This window comes from Psittacula echo (genome assembly GCF_963264785.1).
Source record: "Psittacula echo genome assembly, chromosome: 2".
Lineage (NCBI taxonomy): Eukaryota > Metazoa > Chordata > Aves > Psittaciformes > Psittacidae > Psittacula > Psittacula echo.
The window spans coordinates 13,657,855-13,678,050 of NC_137737.1; positions in this window are offsets into that span (position 1 = coordinate 13,657,855).

Below are 20,196 nucleotides of genomic sequence, written 5' to 3' on the forward strand. Positions count from 1 at the left end.
GTTAGGTGCTCGGTAGTTCTGCTGTCACAGATGCTTTCAGTTTTATATGTATATTCTTCATAATTATTTTTGTGTGTGTGTCAAATTCCATTGTAGCTCTTGCTTGGTTCCTGTTAGGATAGTCAGATTTGACAATGAAACATAGCAGTACTTAGTATTAAAATCCTGTAGATGCACCTTTCCACTCCTTAAAAAGCAACCAAACAAGACAAACAAAAACCCACCAAACTCTAATATCAGTTGGTTGCAATCGTCTTATAACCCTAAAATCTTATGGAAACGTAACGTAGTTCAAGAATGTGTAGAAAATAGCTGTGTATAGAGCTGATGGGATTTTCAAATTAAGAAATCGCAATAAATGGAATTGTATCAAAATCTGGAGACATGGTTATTTTGGAAATTGCTTCTAGAGCTCTGGAAGTTCCCTTTTGTCAGCTGCTTGTTAGTTCCTTTGTGCTGTACCGCTTGCGCCACAGAGCTGGGAGAAAGTCATTGTACCGTTTCTCTCCAGTTAATCCATTTCAGGACAAAATCATGAGTTGTCTTGGGACAACTTCATGGAAAGGTTTGCCGAATTCTCATATAAATTTTTTGTGCAGCAGGCTTGCTTTGCACTGGCTCCAAGCTATGCAGGTAGCATCTTTAAAGTGGGGCAGTAATGTTTTCAAATGCATCACCTGACATCCAAGAGATCTTTTTTTTAAGCCCTGGAGCTAGCAATGTGCAGGGTGTCTTCTTATGTAGAGTACCCATGAAGTTGCTTTTAGGATAGGAAGAAAACAATCTATCCCAGAGAAATATGGTTAAGAAGAAAGGGAGGGGGGAAAATTAAAGAAATATTCACTTATTGCAGAGACCGTGCTGTGGCAACCCCATTTAATTTCATCTTGACATTGAGAAGATCACAGCCATTTCAGAGTTCTAGTGGCCCACAACACAGGGATGAATTTCAGTTCTCAAGAGGTGAAAACACCTGCCACTTTGCACAGCATGTTTTGTGACCATTTCATTTGAAAGCCAAGCATCTGCCCTTGTGAGTCTCCATCAGTTCACCCACGGAACAGCATGGCTGGTGCACTCTGAGGCTTTCACCCTACTTGGCCATTGTAGCTAACAAAAATACTAGCTGTTTTTCTGAACAAACCTAGCTTTTTAATTTTTCTCAGTTACAATGAGGAAGTCGGCAAACTGTAGAAAACACTTGAGCAGCCTCTGAATTGAAGTCACCTCACACATCATTTGGATTAACTGAGAGAGAAATTGTGCTTGATGTGAACCCCAAGCCTGTAATCCACTTTCATCTCAAAGTGGCAAAGGCTTTTGCAATGCCAAGCATACCAGTGAGGACAACCCTTTCTGCCTTGATACATGAATGGGAAGGACCCGACATACAAGTCAGTGACGAGCAGGTAACTTTGCTGAGAGCAAAAGTTGTGCAAAGACTGTGTTTGGCAATACTTACTATCAACTTTCTTGAATGTCTTGGGTTTATGGGCACATTTTGGAGTCTTGCACAAATTTCCAGCATAGCATCCATGTGGCGCAGGAATATATAATATTGCTTTCACTAAAGGTTTAAAGGAGTCATGGAACTAATTTCTACCTTTGCCCAAGTTCATCCACTTGCTAGGGTTTCTTGGACATAAATGAAAGTAGGATTTGGTTCTTTTAGTGTGTGTTGATTAAACTGGCATGAAGACTGTAATTGCTTTTGGAGCATGATTTGCATACACAGTAGGATACCCACACCATTGTCACTCCTTTTTCTTAGAATGTCACTCCTTATGTATTGTAAAATTATATGTTTCTTTTTGTGAACTTGTGGTTGGAAGAATGTGTTCACTCCTATTGATGTCACCTGTATTTAGAAGCTCGTGTTCACCTGTATTCTAATTCACTTGCACTGTTTTGGAAATGTCAGGTTTACAAGAATACAACTTTTTGGAATAAAAAGTGGCTGCAAAAATTATCCTAATAATATCATTTTGTCACTTATTGTCCTTGTTCATTAATCGGGTGAGACATTTTCTACTGTATGATTGAATTAAATTGTATGTGCATATGTTTATCAGTGTGTGATAATGGGCATCTCTTAATCCTATGACTTGTATAAAGTCAAGCTATTTGGAGACTACCAGTATAACTTGCCTGACTACAATGTTGTGAAACCATGGAAATAAAATAATAGCAGTGGGAATTATTTATATTTCAACACTATCGCTCTATCAATATCAAATAAAACCCCATGTGGTGGTGATACTGCCCTTTGATAGGAGTGTCAACCTGTGTAACTTGAGTTCTGTTTCAATCTGTAGGAGTTTGGACAAAAGTCAAATTATTCACCTTAATGTATTTTTTTCTGTAAGGGTTTATATTCCGTGAGTAGCTAACTAACATGTTTGAAAGATTTTCTCTGTACATCCCCATGTCTTACTTTGTCAAAGGGAGTAGAAGCTGGATAGAAGCAGCAAACAAAAACCCGCATTGATTTCTATGGCTGTGGAGTACCTCTTTGTATTTCTAATACTTGTTAGAGGTCCCGTTAAGATTTTCCCACCAGTTTGAGGATGGGTGAATCTTCTGTGGCAAAATATGAACTAACCTGAACCTTCGTTCTTCTCTATGAGGGTGCTGAGGCGCTGGCACAGGTTGCCAAGAGAAGCTGTGGCTGCCCCATCCCTGGCAGTGTTCAAGGCCAGGTTGGACCGGGCTTGGAGCAACCTGCTCTAGTGGAAGGTGTTCCTGACTGTGCAGGGGGTTAGAACTGGATGAGCTTTAAAGTCCCTTCCAATACAAACCAGGCTGTGATTCTATGATTCATTCCAAAAACCAACAAACAAACAAGAACCCGAAAATTCCAGACTCTCCCTATTCTCATTATGGTCTCTTCTCTGATTTTTGTGGCGACCCTTCATGTAAGTGTTTCAGTGTTCATCAGCCATAAGGAAAGTCTGTTTCCTCTGCATTAAGCTGTCAGCTAAATATCTAAGAACAGGCTGGGCAGAGGTAGGACCAGGCTCAGAGCACGTTTGTACTAGTGGAAGACCACAGCTTTATGTGCCACAAAGCCAACGGCATTAGAAGGGCTCCAAGTAGATGTGGGTCCTGGCATGTAGGGTAGCACCCTTCAAAGTAAAAATAAATGTTCTCAGTCAGGAAATCTTTCTTCAGGGAAAAGCAAACATTGGTGGGCAGAAGCAGGAGGAGGATGCCGAGAGGAATGCAATACACAGTTTGCTTTTGGAGATTAGTGGAAGCTTTAGTGCAGCAGCAGCTAAAATAATAACCGGGAACTTGTAGATGTACTAATCCTTTTTGTTACATAGGAGCTTTGGAAGCAGGCGGTGGCTGTCCCCTGCTGGGGAAGGAGGATTGACGGGCTGACACTGCCCTCTGTGGGGATGCTCGTCTTTTCCTTTTTGACGAGCAGAAACCAGCAGTGTCTATCTACATTGCAGGATTTTGTGTGTTTCATTCCCCTTAAGTGGCTTTTAAGAACCTCTTAGGACTCCTGTGACAAAGCAGCTTTGATTTAGAAAACAAATCCAACCTTTTACGAATTTGTTTCTTCCAGTTTCACTGAGAAGGGAAGAACTAGACCAAAACTAGATCAAAATTCAAGGAAGATGTTCTTTTACCATGGAAAACCCAGCTCATGCTGGTCAGCCTGGCTCCTGCATAGGACTGGAGCTGGTCTGACATTTTGGCTTCCTATGCTGGCCATTGGCCTGGTCTCAGGGTTGGATGTAATGGGAGGCCTTCTGCTAGATCTTTTCCATACAGTACTGAAACACCCCATGAGAAAGAGGTAAGTGACTTTTCCCCAAGCCTTTTGAGTGTGATGGGGTGCATACTGACCTGAGCAGTCCTAGGCAAGATGTCTGAAGTTGAATAAAATTTTGGGTGCCCATAACACACTAGATAATTGAGTCTCAGAATGATTAAGGAGTGTTGTGACAGTCATTAGAGATGCAAAGTGGATCTTTGGTCCTCTGGCCTCAGCTGGCTTGCTACCAGAATTAAAATACAAGAAAAACAGCTATTTTGTGAAGATTCAAATGCACAAATGGACTTAAAATCACATGACCGCTCACTCCTGCACATACAAGATTTCAACTTTTTAAATGCCTGCAAATGGAGATTTTATTTGCAAGTGGTTTTGATAGAAGTAAAGCCTGATAGTGGGGAAATGAATCATCTTAACAAAAGAGCAGTGGAAATTATTTTTTCATGTCTTAGCTGTGCTATAATTTCCTGTGAGTGTCGGAAAGGATTAATTCATGGATTTCCAGTTCATTTCTTCATTGCTTTTGATGTAGTCAGTACTGTTTTAATGCCTGAACTTCTAGATGCACAATGTTTTTGTTAGTTAACCAGCAGTTCAACAGCTGTAAAGAATCAGAAATTAATGAAGTAGTAGCCCTGCTGCAGACATGTATTCAGGTATGATGTATTGACTTTCATGAAATTAATCTAGATTTATACTGACACAAGTGAGAAGGGACTCAGACAGGCTCCCTTGAAGCTGAAGGACACACATCATGAGACAAACTTTGCTCTAATCTGCATAAATGGTAATGTACAGTAATTTCTGTCATTTAAACAGTATTCCTCTGGGTTTGCTATCTGAGAGCTGTGTAATTCAATCCTAATGATGTTGCGCCATGTTATATTCAGAAAGAGAAAAGGAATAGTAAAAAAGCAATCACTTTATCCAGTAAAGAGACCACTTCATAGACAGGATATATCGTGTCCTGCATCAGTTGCTCAGTGGAGATGGGAAACTTGAGAACTGGGCACAATCTGCTCCCTTACCTTTATCAGGCTGCTGGCTAAAATTCCTCTTATGTATTTTGCTGTGTTGATTTCAGGAGAGTGGCACAGAATAGGTAGCTGGGAATAAAGGAATTACCTAGTAAGAGATCAGAATACCTGCTGAGTATTAAATCCATGAAGTCTATGTGTAGGGTTGGAATAGAAGGAGATAGAAGATAGAAATTATTTTCTCCAATTTAATTTTCAGGATGGAGGATGCGAGACTGCATCTAGCAATATAAGAAAACACAAGGTTTTTGTGAGATTGCCGAACACCAACATCAAGGTAGTGTGTTGCCCTATTTCTTAGCTCAAGACTGCTCATGACGTGGCTTCACCAAAGGAGAGACCCATGCTTCAGCTTGATCAGGTGGTACTTGTCATCCCACAATAACCTTGTCTCATACTCCACTGCCTGCTTAGCTGTATTTGTCCCACTCTCACTCCCATTCTACAGACAAGTATTTCACCTGACCTCTTCTTAAGTTTCTCCTGTGCTTAATAAGTGTTATTACCCTTTTCTCTCTCTCCAAATAGAGGGCTAATTAAAACTGAAGTGATATTTCCCAACTTCCACTTAGTTTGAAATTCGTCACTTTTGTTCTTGACCCAAAGAAAGATTTCTCCTGAAAATTTGGCAGTTTTCCCAACTACATCAGTTCTGAGGCTAGTGGCAGGTCGTGTTGGGCACTGTGGTCCTTTCCTCAGCTTCCTTTTGATCTAACTTACTAGTGAGGTTGAAGTATACCTTGTCAAAACACTAATGAATGTGAAATCTGAGATAGATAGGCAGGTAGGTAGGTAGGTAGGTAGGTAGATAGATAGATAGATAGATAGGTAGATAGATAGATAGATAGATAGATAGATAGATAGATGTGTATATGACTGAAACTTACTTTGGAAGTGGAAAAATTATATAAAAAGGCCAAGCCTGCCAAAGCCTCAGCCCTTCAGAATAATGTAAACATTTTGTTTGGAAATTCTGAAATGCGATTAGGAACATGGGATTGGAAGGTCCTCAAGTCCAGTCTTGTATTTTCATTGGCAACTACTCCACATATTTCCTTTCACAAACTAACTGAACAAAGTCCAGTAGAACCAGTTTAATTTCTTTTCCTTATTACTCTTGCTGAAAGACTATCCTAGCACCTCATTTTGATGGTGCTGTTAATGGTAATTTTCATCCCAATTTGTTCTCTTGCCAACAAGGTCTTATTTTAAATAGTTCCCTTCCTTACTTTTTGTCCTGAGTTGATCTTTCTTGAACATGGGTGACCAGAAGAAGACACTATTTTCCAGGTGAGGTACCAAATTCCTTGTCCAATGCCTAGTACATCACCTGTACAGCAAGATTGACTCTCCTGGCTCCATGAAGGTTGCCAGCTCTCTATGAAATGTCTTGAATGATGAGGGACATTGAAAACACCAGCAGAAACAACCTTTCTCAAGAGGTTTTCATCTACGATTTCGTGGAGTCTGGAACCAAAATACTGTACTTGCCCCGTGGAGAAGGTTGTTGTGAGATTAAGGAAATCATCTCACAGCTGTGTATGGAGCTGTAGATCTTTGCAGTAGGATACCCTCCTGCTAGATGAGCTGGAGGGGAATAATAAAGGTTCTCCATGGGAGGCTCTGGCTGTATTTTGACAGAAATTAACTGAAACATATATATAAATGCATGAAGTTTGATTTCAGTGAGTATTTTCACCAAAAAATTCCCAACTAGTGCTGACCACGTGCAAGGTCACCAAAACACCCATTGGTCTTATTAACGCTCAGAGTTTTTCCCAAGATATCGTACACTTGAAACATCATTAATTATTGCCTAATTACTTTCAGCAATGAGGTATGAGTGGAAAAAAAAGTGCTCTGAGATGGTGAAGTTGTCAATTATAGCTGGTAATTAAGGGGCCAGCAACATGTTTTATTTAAGAAGATAAATATGTCCCCGAATGTGGAGCATCTGAAAGTTCATAACCATAAAGGTATTTAGTAGTTGATATGCCACAGTCACCTCCAGTAGATACTAATTTAAGATGGCCCCTTTTGTGTGTGTTCAGTAGGCTTTTTATTGGCATGTGAGCACATTGCCCATTGAATGATCTGCTCCTCTTTGTCTGGGTACCAGGCTAATTTAACTTAGTATGCACTGGAAATGTTATTTTACTTTATGTGGTTAGTTTTCTGACTACAATAGCTGTCATACTTCTGAGTGCTGGCACACCCTACAGAGAGCAGTCTTACAACAGGATGATAAGTTCCTAGCAGTAGTTTTAAAAATAATGGCTTATTTTGGAAACAGGTAACAGAAGGTGACATATCCTATGAAGAGGACACTGTTAGTTATTCTGTTTGGAATAATCTTTTGCTCAATAAAATGGAAAAAAAATGGTCAAAGTGTAAATGGGCCCTAAAGCCCATGTATTTTCAAAGGAAAGAATGGTGTGTCTAAGTGTCATGAAAGAATCTGGAGTTATTTGGTTCTGTTTTAATTTCTTTCACTAGTTAACTCTTGATGTTGTTATTCCTTGGGATAGTAGCACAGATTTAGGCTAAGTCTTTTGGAAATAGCTTAAGTACTATTTATTAACTCACTTGAACTTGATCATTGTAGGTTCCTTCCAACTGAACTATTTTATTCTGTTCTTGTTCAATGACTTTTCAATAAACTAAGACATTTATGACTCTGATTTACATGCAGCTTTGCATTTATGGATTTATTTATAGCTATATTATTTATTATATTTATAGAAGTTTTTTAGAGATATTTCTGTAATGCCTGGTGTGGAGAATTCTAGGTGGATTAAACTCTGGTAGGTACAGAAACCTACCATTCTCCTGGTAGGATGCACCTTTATATTGGCAGAAGGTGTCTGCTCTCAGTGGTTAGGGAGTGTATATGTAAATTGGGACAGCTTTAGGGTATGGAGAATGCACAGGAAAATACTCAAGACTTTATCTCATGGATTTTGTTTGCGGTGTGAAACCAACTGACATGTAAAAGAAAAATTCAATAATGGGTATGAAAAGAAAATAGATCACCTCTGGCTCAGGAAATCCCAGTGATTCTGCACTGGAGGCAGGATGAGTGTACTGGGGAAATGTCAGTCCCCACTTGACCTGCTCTGTTTTTCTGCACATCTGCAGTGTTGCAGGCAGGATGCTGGGTGAGATGGACCTTAGGTCTGGTGCAGAACAAGCATTTGAGCATCATCATGGCTTTCAGCTGGCCTCTGTCAGCAAGGGAAATTCTTCAGACAAGCTGCAGCACCAGAGAACTCCTCTGGCTTCTTAAGGGAACTCTTTTTGTTTTGTTTCAGCGTTTGCAATAATAATAATTTAGAAAATCTTATTTCCATATAAGTAGAAAAAACATACTCATTTCCATGTAAGCCAGCTATCATCTGTCTTAGAGATAATAATAGGTCATAGTAACAGAATAAGGAAGACTGAGGAGACCAGTTTAAGGGTTTTGTTTTTAATCTTGTCCTTTGTATCTTTCCTTTTGCAGCTGAAGAGTGAATTACTTCAATAGCTCTTTCCCAAAAAAGCCTGCTTCTAAGAAAATTAATATTTCAGACTAAGTCTACCAGAGGGTCCCAAATATCCCAAGTATCCAATATAAAACACTCCAAACATCCAATTTCCCAATACGATTGTGAGTCATGTCAAACCTCACCAAAGTGATACCTAAATATTCTGTTGGTTTCCATCACTTACAGTTTTAATTCCTTCTAGAATAGCTCTTTATAATCTGTTTTACTGTCTAGCATTCTCTCATCATATAGTCGATAGCAAATACCTTCCCCCTGCTGCCCCGAACATATGTTACCGCAGCAAAACATTTCAGTTTGTTCCCAGAGGAAAACTGTCCTTCAAATGCCAATCAACAATATTAACTACAACAACAAAACAAATTCTACCGTGCTTAGCTCATCCTAAAAGCCAAAGTGCTGTGAAGGCGAGTCAGGAACATGCCTGGAGGTTAAAGGCGTCCACTTCAACAACACGGAAGAACTGTAGTTTGAAATCACAAATAGCAGGTGACGACTGCTTCTTCCATGTCTTTGTGTTGAAGCAATCACATAATATGAAGTGCTAATAAGCGTTTATGCTTTGTTTCCCCACTCTCTATTTTTTCAGTGGAGCTCTTTGGGAGGTGCAGAATGGAGGCTCTGAAGAACCAAGTTCTCTCCACGGGGATCAGGCAGGCCCTCAAACCACCACCAGTGTTGCGATGACTGTTGCCATCACACACACCTGGATACTGAAATAACAAGAGATGCTGTTGGAATGTGAAGCTGGACCCTAATGTTTTGCCTGTGAGCAAAATTTCAATGAGACTGTCAATGGTAATGTGGGCATGTCTGTGCTGTTCGGCAGAACCAGTCCTGGCCCTTAAGCCTATCACAGCAGATATGTCTAAAAGGAGAACTTATGACTAAAGCCATAATCAGTTTAGTGCTGGCAATTTTTTAGCAGGGAATAGGCAGGCGTCAGAAGCTATTTTCATGTAGACCACCAACACTTGTCACATTAAATTAACTAGCGGGTTATTCTAAATATACTTTAAAAGCTGAATAACAGCAGACTTTGCTACCTGTCTCCTGAGCTGCTGTTGTTTGTACACTGGTGTTCCAACCTCTAGACCTTGTGTGAAATAAGTGCTCCAAAGCTTCTCTAGTGTAAGAAGATCCTACAAGATTTTGATCATCATCCCACTGATTGATCTCAATCATGTAAAAATCTGCCAGTTATTGACAACTCCATGGTCAACACAAGGAATTTGAAAGAAGGAGACAGATTTTGGATTTTATAAACATAACACTGGCCCTATGATTTAAAAGCAAGTTGTGCTAATATGATGTAGCATTTTCTTCTGAACCCACTTGAATTGATAGCTGCACTTTTTAAAGTAGTATCAATTTTAATATCAGACATTTTCATGGTAATCTATATTTACTAGTCTGACTTAAATTGCCAATAAATCTTTGCCAGATGAGTCCGTGCCCTGCTTAAGCAGCAGTATGCTCTAACAGTCTTAAAACTGTAGGCTTGGTTAAGAAAATATGGGTCATATCCTCTAATGTGTATCTTCCCCCATTTGCCCTGAATTTGAATCACAGTGTATTCAAAGCCACCTTGGATAATCAGGATAATTTCCTAAAATTGCTTGCGTCTCATGATGTCTACAATATCACAACAGCATCCTGCTGTGTCACTTACTGTAATGCCCTGTGTCTTACTACTTCATCCCATTCTGCTTTCCTATGTCCATTTCGTTTACCAGCCTCATGTTGGCGACTATAGAAACCGCAGAAGTGATGGGACAGGGATCTGCTATTTGGCTTGTTCTCAGACACTATATTATGGATACAAGAAACCTCAGACTACTTGAAAACTGGATAGACCTTGAATCCTAGACAGAAAGAAAATAAATTATAAAAGTTAAATGTTTGGTTCTTAGAAACCATCTTGTTTTGTTTAGGTGCTTTCATTTCTTTATGGCAAGCACTTCCAGCACAGCCACAGCGGAGGTAATTGGAACAGCCAAGTGAATGTAAATCTGAGGAGGATTAAGCCCACTGTCTATAAAGCTCATGTAGCTCTCAAGCGATCCAGCAGTGATCAATTCATTATCATTACAAGCAACCTGCCAAAGAAAACCTACAGGCTATTGAAGGCAAGATGACTGTAAAATTAGAGATCAGACCAACTCTAATGTTCACTAATGGACATGAACGTCAGCCTTGAAGCTTTAGCCAAGGCTCTGAAAGAGACCCTGGTGACATTTTGGAATAAAGTACATTAGGGATTGAAGATTTCATTATTTAATTTTTTAATTTAACATATTGATTTTTAGGGTTTTTTTAAATTGGGAGTTAAAGTGACTGGCAAAAGAAAGGAGTTGGAAAGGATATTGGAAGTGGAAAGGAATGAAGATTGCCCACTGGCTTGTCCTTTCCAACCTTAACCATTCTATGATCTTATGAAACATTCTTTTCCTAGGCTTTTGCAATATTCAGCAGCGGAATTTCTGAGTGAATATTTTTCTCCCCACAAAACTTTATTTGTTTACTTTACAGCCCAGTGCTAGTACTGTCGAGCTCTAAAGGCCAAATGAAACAGTGGAGGTAAAACTGACACCACGTAAACTCAAATAAAGCGCCAAGTTTTTGTGTACAGAGAGCTGCTTGCTGTTAGTGAGCAGATCTGGAGCAATAAGGAACAATTTCTGCTGCCTTGATTGCTTTATTATTAAGAAGCTGTGATAACCTCTAGGCAGAAATTATGATTTTTACAGTCTTTAGGAGGCAAGTAAGCTGTGCACAATGATTATAAGAACAAGTGACTTGAAAGGTACCTTGATGTGTAAGCAGTATTCAAGTTTCCTTATTAGATTTAGCATCACATGAAGAGACTTCCTCATCTTCAGTTTTGGTGCAGGAATGACACTGAAACAAAAACTTGTTGCACTCCCTTTTTTTATACCTATGCTCCATTATTCTGACTAAACTCAATTAGCTGTCCCAGCTACCCCAGGATTAGTTCTACCTTTATTTAACTCTTTCACAGACCACTTTATCATGTCAACTTAGAACAAGCTCCATTATATAAAGTAGCATGACTGCAGCACTGGAAGTTACATGCAAAAACCTGGGCAGGACTTCTTCACTGGCAGCCACAGGGATGTGGGGCTGCCAGGCATTTACTGGGACATTTCAGGCATTTATTATTGTCTTTGTGTGGACTTCAAAAAACACATTAAGAGAAACCCAGGGATATTGAAAAACTGCCCCTTTTGCTGCATTTTCTGAAGCCTTTAAACAGAATCTTCTGTTATTCATGGCAGACGCCTGCGCGGTCACATACTACCACAGAATATTTTGCATCTTCCTTGTAGCGGACCTGCACCAGGGCTCTCAGCAGCTAAAGAGGGCCCCCACTGCCTGTAGCTTGCCCAGGGACACTGCCCAAGATGACTTCTGTTGTCATAGCCCAGCAAACGCTGGATTGCAAAGCGCAGGGCTATCCATTGAAATCTGAATTGGCCTCACTGTGTTCACAGTGTGCTTTTCCCAAAAATATGCCTGGTAAATAAGTTGGGAGGTTTGGGACTATGAGACTCAGGCAGGGCCCCAGGAGATGCTAATTCCTATGGAATGCATAGCCTTAGGAGATCTGCTTTAATTCGCTGGGGAGTTGAAGGCAACAGAGGCAGTTGGAGGTAATAAGTGAGGTGTGTGTAAGGGATGGGGGAAGAAAGAAATCAGGGAAAAGCTTAGCATTATTTAGGTTGTTGGCTATGCTGGCCCCAATGCAGTTTATTCTAAAAGACATGCTAGGTGTGAAGATCTTCTCCGATAGTTACACAGTCCACATCCTAGAGGGGATGCAACCAAGACAGGCTTCTTAATGCTAAATGAATACTGCCCCAGTGCTGATTGGAGCGGAACATAACCAAGACACTCCCCAGCTGTATTTTGTGTTTTCATACCAAAACATTTCCTCCTGCTTCCCATTCTCCTGTTTTCTCCATATTTGTTAATTTACTTCTCTTTTTCTCAAGTATTATCATAATTGCTCTACAACAAAATCCTGAATAAAATAACAGGAAACTGAGGAAATAAGAGGAGCACTCACCCCTTTCCTCAAGATGTTTTGCTAGAAGACATAAATGGAGGTTACAAGGTGCTGGAGACAGCATCTTGGCTGATCCCATGTCTATCACAAGCTGCTCAGCTTTACCTAGTTACCACTAAATTGATGAATGTTCATTGCTTCAGGAGAAGGCAGGGCAGGGGAAGAAAATCTTACATTTATGTAGCAAAAAAACAGAAGGTTCTTGTGTTGAAAAGCAATCAAAAGCTGGGAAAGAGCAGTGAAAATGCAATGCACTATCCTCACATAGCTGCTGAATGAAAATTCAGTTCTATGATACAAAGGCTGCTTTAGAACTCAACTGTCCCTGTGCTCGCCCATTAGACAGCTGCCCTTCTGCATCTTTTAGGGTGAAATCCCGTCCCTTTGAGATCACATTTTATTGTTGATTTTGGTAAGAGCAGGGACTTAACCTAAATATTTTATGGTACCATCACACAGCATAACATCTTATAATTCTTGTTGGGGTGGAAAAGAAGATCTGATATTCATTTGTGATGCCATGTGGCAAAGGATATGTCCATATGGCCATGTTCACAGCAATCAAACAGATAACGCCACTGAATTCAGTAGGCACCATCGCAGCACAGCCCTGCGGAGGCTGGAAGAGAAAAAAAAGTAAAAATCATTGATTCAAATGAGGCCAGGATTTCACCTCATGTTTTTAGTGTAGCAAATGTTATTGCAAGCCCACACAGAGCCAGCGTGAAGTGCAAATTACCACAGGAATTTGTCATATTCATTACCAACCTTGCATCATTAGTTTATGTGAGTGTAGGCAATTAGAAGAGAGGTTTCAGTTTCTTTCTTTGAAAATGTGAATTTTATTAACAAAATGACAAGCTTTCTTTCAATGAAAGCAAGTCATACGCTGCAAGAAGAGCCATAAATCTAAGGATAGAGCTGAGAGCCAATGTTTAGTGAAGGCAGCATCGCTCCACAGATTAGAAAACAGGCAATAACTCAATTCCTCCTGTACATGGGAATCCAACAGAAGAAAAGTAACCATGACCGAGGAGATTTTTTGCAAAGACAGATTTAAAGCTACACTCAGGGGACATCAGTGGACCTTGTTGTAAGATGCTGTACCTAGATTTGGTCATTTTCCACTGATTTCTTTCAAATTTTTTTTATTTGATGACAAATAACAAAATTTGATGGGGGGGGTGTGGGGGGTGTGTGTCTCATTTATAACCCCTGTATGTGAAACAGAGCCTCACTACTTATTTTGATCAATAATATTTCTCCCAGCAAGCAAGCAGAACTGGTGAAGACACCTCCTTTTTCTCCCACAGGAGTTAGTCCCACCCTGGCATGCTGCTATTAGCTCAAGTCTGGTTCCATCTGATTTCCTTTTTTGAGTGTTGGTGGGAGCAGAGAAAAAGCGTAGTAGCAGTTTTATCCATGGATGTATAAACATTATGTATGTTTGAGAAAGCTACATGCAGGCAAAAAAAAAAAAAAAAACAAACCTCAAAACAACCCAGTTTGCAATCTGGTGTAACCTTCTTGCACTACAGGGTAGCTGCGTTTGCTGTGATTTTGTCACCGCACAGGATGAACGCGAGCTGTCAATGCGGGTAATCCTATTCTAGAGCGACCTCTCGTGTTATGTCGGTTAACTTCTGTTCGCATTAGTTTAGTTTACCCAATTTCTGTTAAGGTTATGAAAATATCATCAAATCGCTTCTGCTGCTGGTTTTGCTCTGTGCAGTTACACTTCCCTCCCCATGCTTGTTGCTTAGTCAATGTGCTGCATTGCACTGAAATCATCCCAACAGCACTAGTGAGAGGATTTCCCCCCTCTTTTAAATTAATTTTCATGTATATTCACTTCTGTTCAGAGTCTTCACCTTTCAGTGAAATGACCAGATGTCTCAGCAAGCCTGGAGCAATGCTGGCATCAGGAGACTTCGCCCCCATCCTGAGTACTGCAGACTGAGATGCCAATATGTTCTGGTTTGTAATGGATGATTGATTTGCAAGGCTGTTTTGCTCTGATTCTCCCTTGCTTAAAGAAGCACTGGGCCTTTTTTTTAAGAGGTATATATATACCAAGCAGTATTCCCCCTGTCTGCGCTCTTGTGTCCAGTAAATCCAACTCTATTACTCTTCTAACTTGCTGTCCTTTTGTTTGTGAGTTGCTTTTTTTTTTTTTCCTTAGGATGGGGCTTATGTTATTTGGATCTTTAATAGCAGTAAAATTGCACTGGGGAAATAACTAGATCAGTCACCTACATACCTTTGAATGTACAAGGCTCGTCCTTGGTGGAAGGAAGTAGAAGACCCTCCTGAGCAGCCATGTGGACAGAGCACCACACTTTCTGTCTTCTCCTTGGGCCCACTGTGCATCTCCTCCCCTCACTCTATGCATCAGATCCAAACATCCAACATTCCCACGTCGTAAGGCTTTGTAAGTTGTGTCTTTGGGCACCATGGCCAGCCCTGTGGTGAGACCCCTTAGATTCTGCAAGGGTATAAAGATGTGCAGCCTGCTCCAACTGTGCTGGCTTTAGAAAGTACCCACCTCTGGTGGAAAGACCAGAAAACTGTTTCTTGTGTGTAACCCCTCTTCCTACGGATGTTCTCCTTTGAAATACCAGTACAGGTCAGACAGCTGCTAGGAAGAAGCCTGTGAATAGCCAGAAAGTCAGAGTTTGGACCTTAGTGGCAGCTGGCATAAGACTGAAAGTAAGATTTAGAAGTTACAACCTCCAGTTTATAGTCCCCTATAGTCTTTTCCATGAGAACTGGAGTACAGCTTTGTTGAACAATTGTAAAATCACTAATTTAATCCATTCCAGTTCTCTGGAGATTTTTAATGCACATTGCAAATTAATTACACAACTTTTACAAATAACAGGGAGTGAGCTTTTAATTCCTCCTGCAGTGGGGAGTGTGCTAAAACATAACCTGTCAGCATACATTGTGCTCTGCCTCATAGACTGTTTAAGCTGGTCTGGCAAGAGAAAAGGAGTCTCCAAGTAAATGGTAATTGGATTCTCGATGTTTTTAATCAGGAATGGGTTCTCACAGAACAACACTCACAAGTGATCTGCTTCTAGGTGCCACGGGTTGCTGCTGTATATTTAAAAGCCTTACTTTTCTGTCAGGATTGTGGCTGGAGTTCCTTTGGGTGCTAATAAATGAGTGGAAGGCAGTCACCCATCGAATCCTTCGCTCACTAAGGTGAGTGTGAGTATTACAGCAGCACTCAACAGAAAGAAAGCCTGACTTTAATTTAGTTATTGTAATTTTTCTCACTCTGAGATCATGTTCTCAGTCCATCGCATTGATCTGTTTGCTGACGAGTAGCCTCTGTGTGTCAGGTTCATATTCGGAAGGACCTATTCACAAATTCAAATATCTGTATGCACCGCCGAGCTCCTCATGGAAGATTTTAGATGATCCTCAAAATAAATCCTCGGGAGACTCCTTTTGTGCAGAGGAAAAGACTTTCCACCCAGCTCCGGGGGAATCCTGCAGATGTACAGCTTACCCCTAGAGGTCACTGCGACCCAGGGATTCCATCGAGCCCTCCTTGTCACCCTGCGGGGTTGGTGCCTGGGTGGTGCAAAGCAAGGTGGGTCCTGCTGGCCTGGGCTTGCCTGTCCCCTAAATCCCCTTTCTTTTCCCTCTTGCCATTTCTTTCTCTCTTTCTGAGGTTTAACGCCTATCGCTCGGAACCAGCAGGTACTCAGCTTAATTATTTAAATTTTTTCAGATGAAATAAATTCTTTTTCCCCGTTCTTTTTCTTTTTTTTTTTTTCCTTTTTTTGTTTCCTCCTTTTTTACTTTTGGATTCTTCCTTTGCACTCAGAAAAATGTCAGATAAATTCGGCCAATGTGTTGCTAATTATTTTAAATTCAAGGGAAAATTCACCTTCAGCAGGTGAAGAAAATGACTTCTGGGTTTTTCCGTGTAAATTCTTTGTAGGAGTGGATTTTACTGTGCTGCACAATTTAGGCTGCATCTGATTTAGCTTTCTGGCACGATTTACCAGTATATCCCATTTCTTAAGCATATGATTTGAGATTTGAGGAGTGGGGGTAGCTCTCCAGTTTCGATGCAAATTGCTGGTAGCTCTGAGGCTCAGTATTACACAGCCTGGTTCAAAAGCTTCATGCTACTTTTGCAAGGATTTTGTACAAAGACTTCTTTACATTTTAGTTTTACTTTGCCTGTTAGGACAAGTCAAGATTAGCTGGAGCTACACTGTTGGTAGCATTCTAATGAACTACTGGTTAACTTTCTAATTTGGTTGGGGGACAGATACCAAAATTTCCCACTTAGTCTTTTTCCGGGTCTGCTAAAAATTTTGAAACACCTTTGGAATGTGAGCTTCTTTGTCTTAACTCTAGAAAAGCAGATCTGTATATATAAAATGTGAAGAAGTCTAGAAAAAAAACATCTTTTCTGACTTTTCACAATATTATGATCATAATCTGCCCACAGAAATTTGCCTAAGTTCTACAGTAATGCAAGTATATGTAGCCAGAATAAGTGAAAGAACAGTTGGCCAAAACTTCCTCCATAGAAAACTTTAAACATGGAAAAATACTCTTGGCTGGAAATAAGTATATTGGTAGAGCTGGGTAGGTTGCGGTCCCTTCTATACGACATGCATTGTAATTGAACAGAGCAGAATCCCACCTTTACATCATACTGCAATATATGCAAATTTCTATGAATAATGGATTTAATCCTATTAGAAAAGAGATTAAAAGTAGTTAAACATGTCAGCCTTAATTCCACTCTATGACTTGTTAGCAGAGACAGAAGTATATGCTTATCCAGTTGATGAACTGTTGTGGCATCAACAGCCACAGCCCTCTCTTGGGAACCTGCCATATTTGCAAAACCTGGCTGTTACATATTTCCTTATTGGAAATGACTTTTGAAATAGCATCAGCTATCTAATACTATACATTCTGGTGATAATCCTGTTCTCATTTGTTTTGGACTGGCCTAGCGCTTGGAGGAGAAATTACAAAACCGGAAAGGATGGGGTGTATTTTTTGTGCCTGGCTTCACTACCAACTCCTGGTAAGCCCTGTAGCAAGCCATTTAAACTCTGTACGTTTGGACTTCCTAATTTGCACAGCATAGCTTCACCAGTAAGCATCGTGTGGGAAGCACCAATTATTAACACAAGTTGGGTAATCCTATTTGGATAGTATAGGAACTATAGCGAATACAGACATTCGGATACTGAAATATCCACTAACTGACCAAATAGCTGTGATAAAATGTCACAGGGTGTAAAGAAGACATATTGTGAAGTATTACACAGTTACATGGAAAACCAGAAGAAATGCCACTGCCATAGCTCACTAAATAGATATAAATACAGAAACTGACCTTTTCTAAGTTCCTGAATGAGTTGTGTATATTGAGGGTGGCTAGGGTGTATGCATAACACTTAAGAGGGTGGAAGAACTTAGTTTGGGGGAGGAAAAGGTGGTAATGTTAGCTCTGATTACCTTCTGTTTCTTGCAAAAAAGGGAATGATGGGAAAGAATGTGAATTTTAGAGGTTGGTTGAGTCAAATAGAATGGGGCCTCCTCTGGTAAAATAGCTTTATAGGCAGCTATAGCATGGGGAATATAAGGTTCTCGTGCTGTAAGGGCTGCTAGCACTTCAGTGTCCTTCTGGAGCAGCACTACAAGACCCCTCTGCCACGTGAGGCTGCAGCAGCAGGGCAGCTGGAGACGTTTAGAATATGTGAATTCACACGTAGTATATGGGAACCTACACATGATATTTGCTGATACATGTAGGTATCCCAAGAATCAAAGTTCTAAGCAGGACTTTCTTTTAATCCTTATTTTTTGCATTTTCTTTTTGTATTTCAATTTAAAAGAAAAACCAAAGATCCTGTTTAGCTGTTGCTGCTTAAATACTTGGCAATTGTGGCCCTTAAACAGACCACTATAATCCTGTTGAAATATGATGTTTCTGGAAAGTATCTGAAAAGCTACTGAGCCTCAACCACTCAGCCTTTCCTTCAGCACAAAAGCCTTACTTCTTGTGAGATGGGTTTCCATCACGTGACAGACCCCTGCTCTTCCCCGTAGTGTTGATTTATCGTCTGTCTGCATTACTTTACAACTGTTTTTACTCGCAGCTGTTGAGACCACATCATTTTTTAATATCAGTGGCAAAAGTCCTCCCACAGCTCACCTGGACTTTGGCTGAGAGGTGGCACCCTTGGGGGAAAGCAATGTCCTACTTTCTGGGTTTTTCCACTGTTGTTTAGTGAGAGAACAGTGTGTTTTACCATTTAGCCATGACGTATTATGGGGCGAGGAGATCCGGAGAGATTTCTCAGAGCTGCCAAATTTGATGCAGTTCTGTGAAGGATATTTCTTACCAGTGAGAAACCCTCCCATTTCTTTCTTCTCGTCACCAAAAATGTATCTGTTCCTCTCTCTAGGTCAGCCTACTTCCTGGCAGGCTTGCAGTGCTCCAGAAGAAGTAGAACACTGAAGGGAAGAAAAAAAACCACCGTCAAATAGGAGGGTTTCAACATTCCTAACCAGCTCCCACCAGAAAGACCAGAAGCAGTGGCTGCTCTGCCCCAAACTGTGCTTCCTTGTGTCTCACTTGGGACCTTTGAGGTCTCTGCTGTAATTAAGGGCTTAAGAAGGATGCTCCTGTAGAAAGCACTAGGACAATCCTCAGGAGCCGTAGGAGAAGACGGATGGCTGCTCTGCGGGTTGTGGTCCAGCAGAACCAGGAGCAGGGGATGATGCTCTTAGAGGCCAAAATGGTGATAGGTGTGTTTTTGGTAGCTGCTGCGGGGAGGAAGGCAGTGATCTGGCTGGCAAGGAGACCCACTTCTAGTACACCACCATCAGTTGTGGTTTGATTAAAATGGGTTTTTAGTGCTGTGGGGCAGGGAGGAGGAGAAAGAATCATCAGGAATGGTGGAGAGCAAATAGGAAACAAAACACTAGTGAGAGAAAAGTGAGGCATGCAGCCTGGCCCAGGTCAGCTCTTCACAGAGGGCAAGCAGCTGTAGAGAGCCCAAAGAAGGGGAGAAAGAGTAGGGAGAAGGAAGAGCTGGGGGCCAGGGGACTGGTCCTAATGGTGCTGCTTATGAGCTTGGTGTTCCTTCCCTCTGATGTTGTATTTCCTTACCACCCAACATGAGGGCACCAAACTGCTCAGAACAGACGGGAACTACCAAATTGAAACACTTTTCATGCTGGAGGCACAACCCAGGTGAGGATTGTTTTCTCCCCAGTACGTCTGCTGCGCTAGACTTGAATTCACCTTGTCAAAGAGTGGGCACCTGCCACTTCATGAGGGAAAAATGCAGCCTCCACCATGGTCCCTGGGGACACGCAGAGACAAACAGTACAGCAGCTTGCTGGGGCACTCACTGCGATGGGGATGAAACACAGCAGCAGAGGCCTATTGATGCCTGATAGAAACAATAGAAACCAACTGCTGCGGTGAGAAAGCGGCCATTTGCCATGCCAGCTGCAGCCAGGGATGGAGGAGGGAAGGGATGGGAGAGCACGCCTGGGCCAGGATGCTGCAGCATTACTGCCCAGTCTCCAGCCCCACAGCGTCCTGGTGTGATGCCCCTATTTAGCTGCCTTTCAGCTGTTCCTAGCTGAGGAGAGGTGTGAGGAATGAGAAAGCAATGAATGATGTTGCCTGAAATCTGATTTTGTGTCTAAATGTTACACTGCTGTGGACTTTCTGTT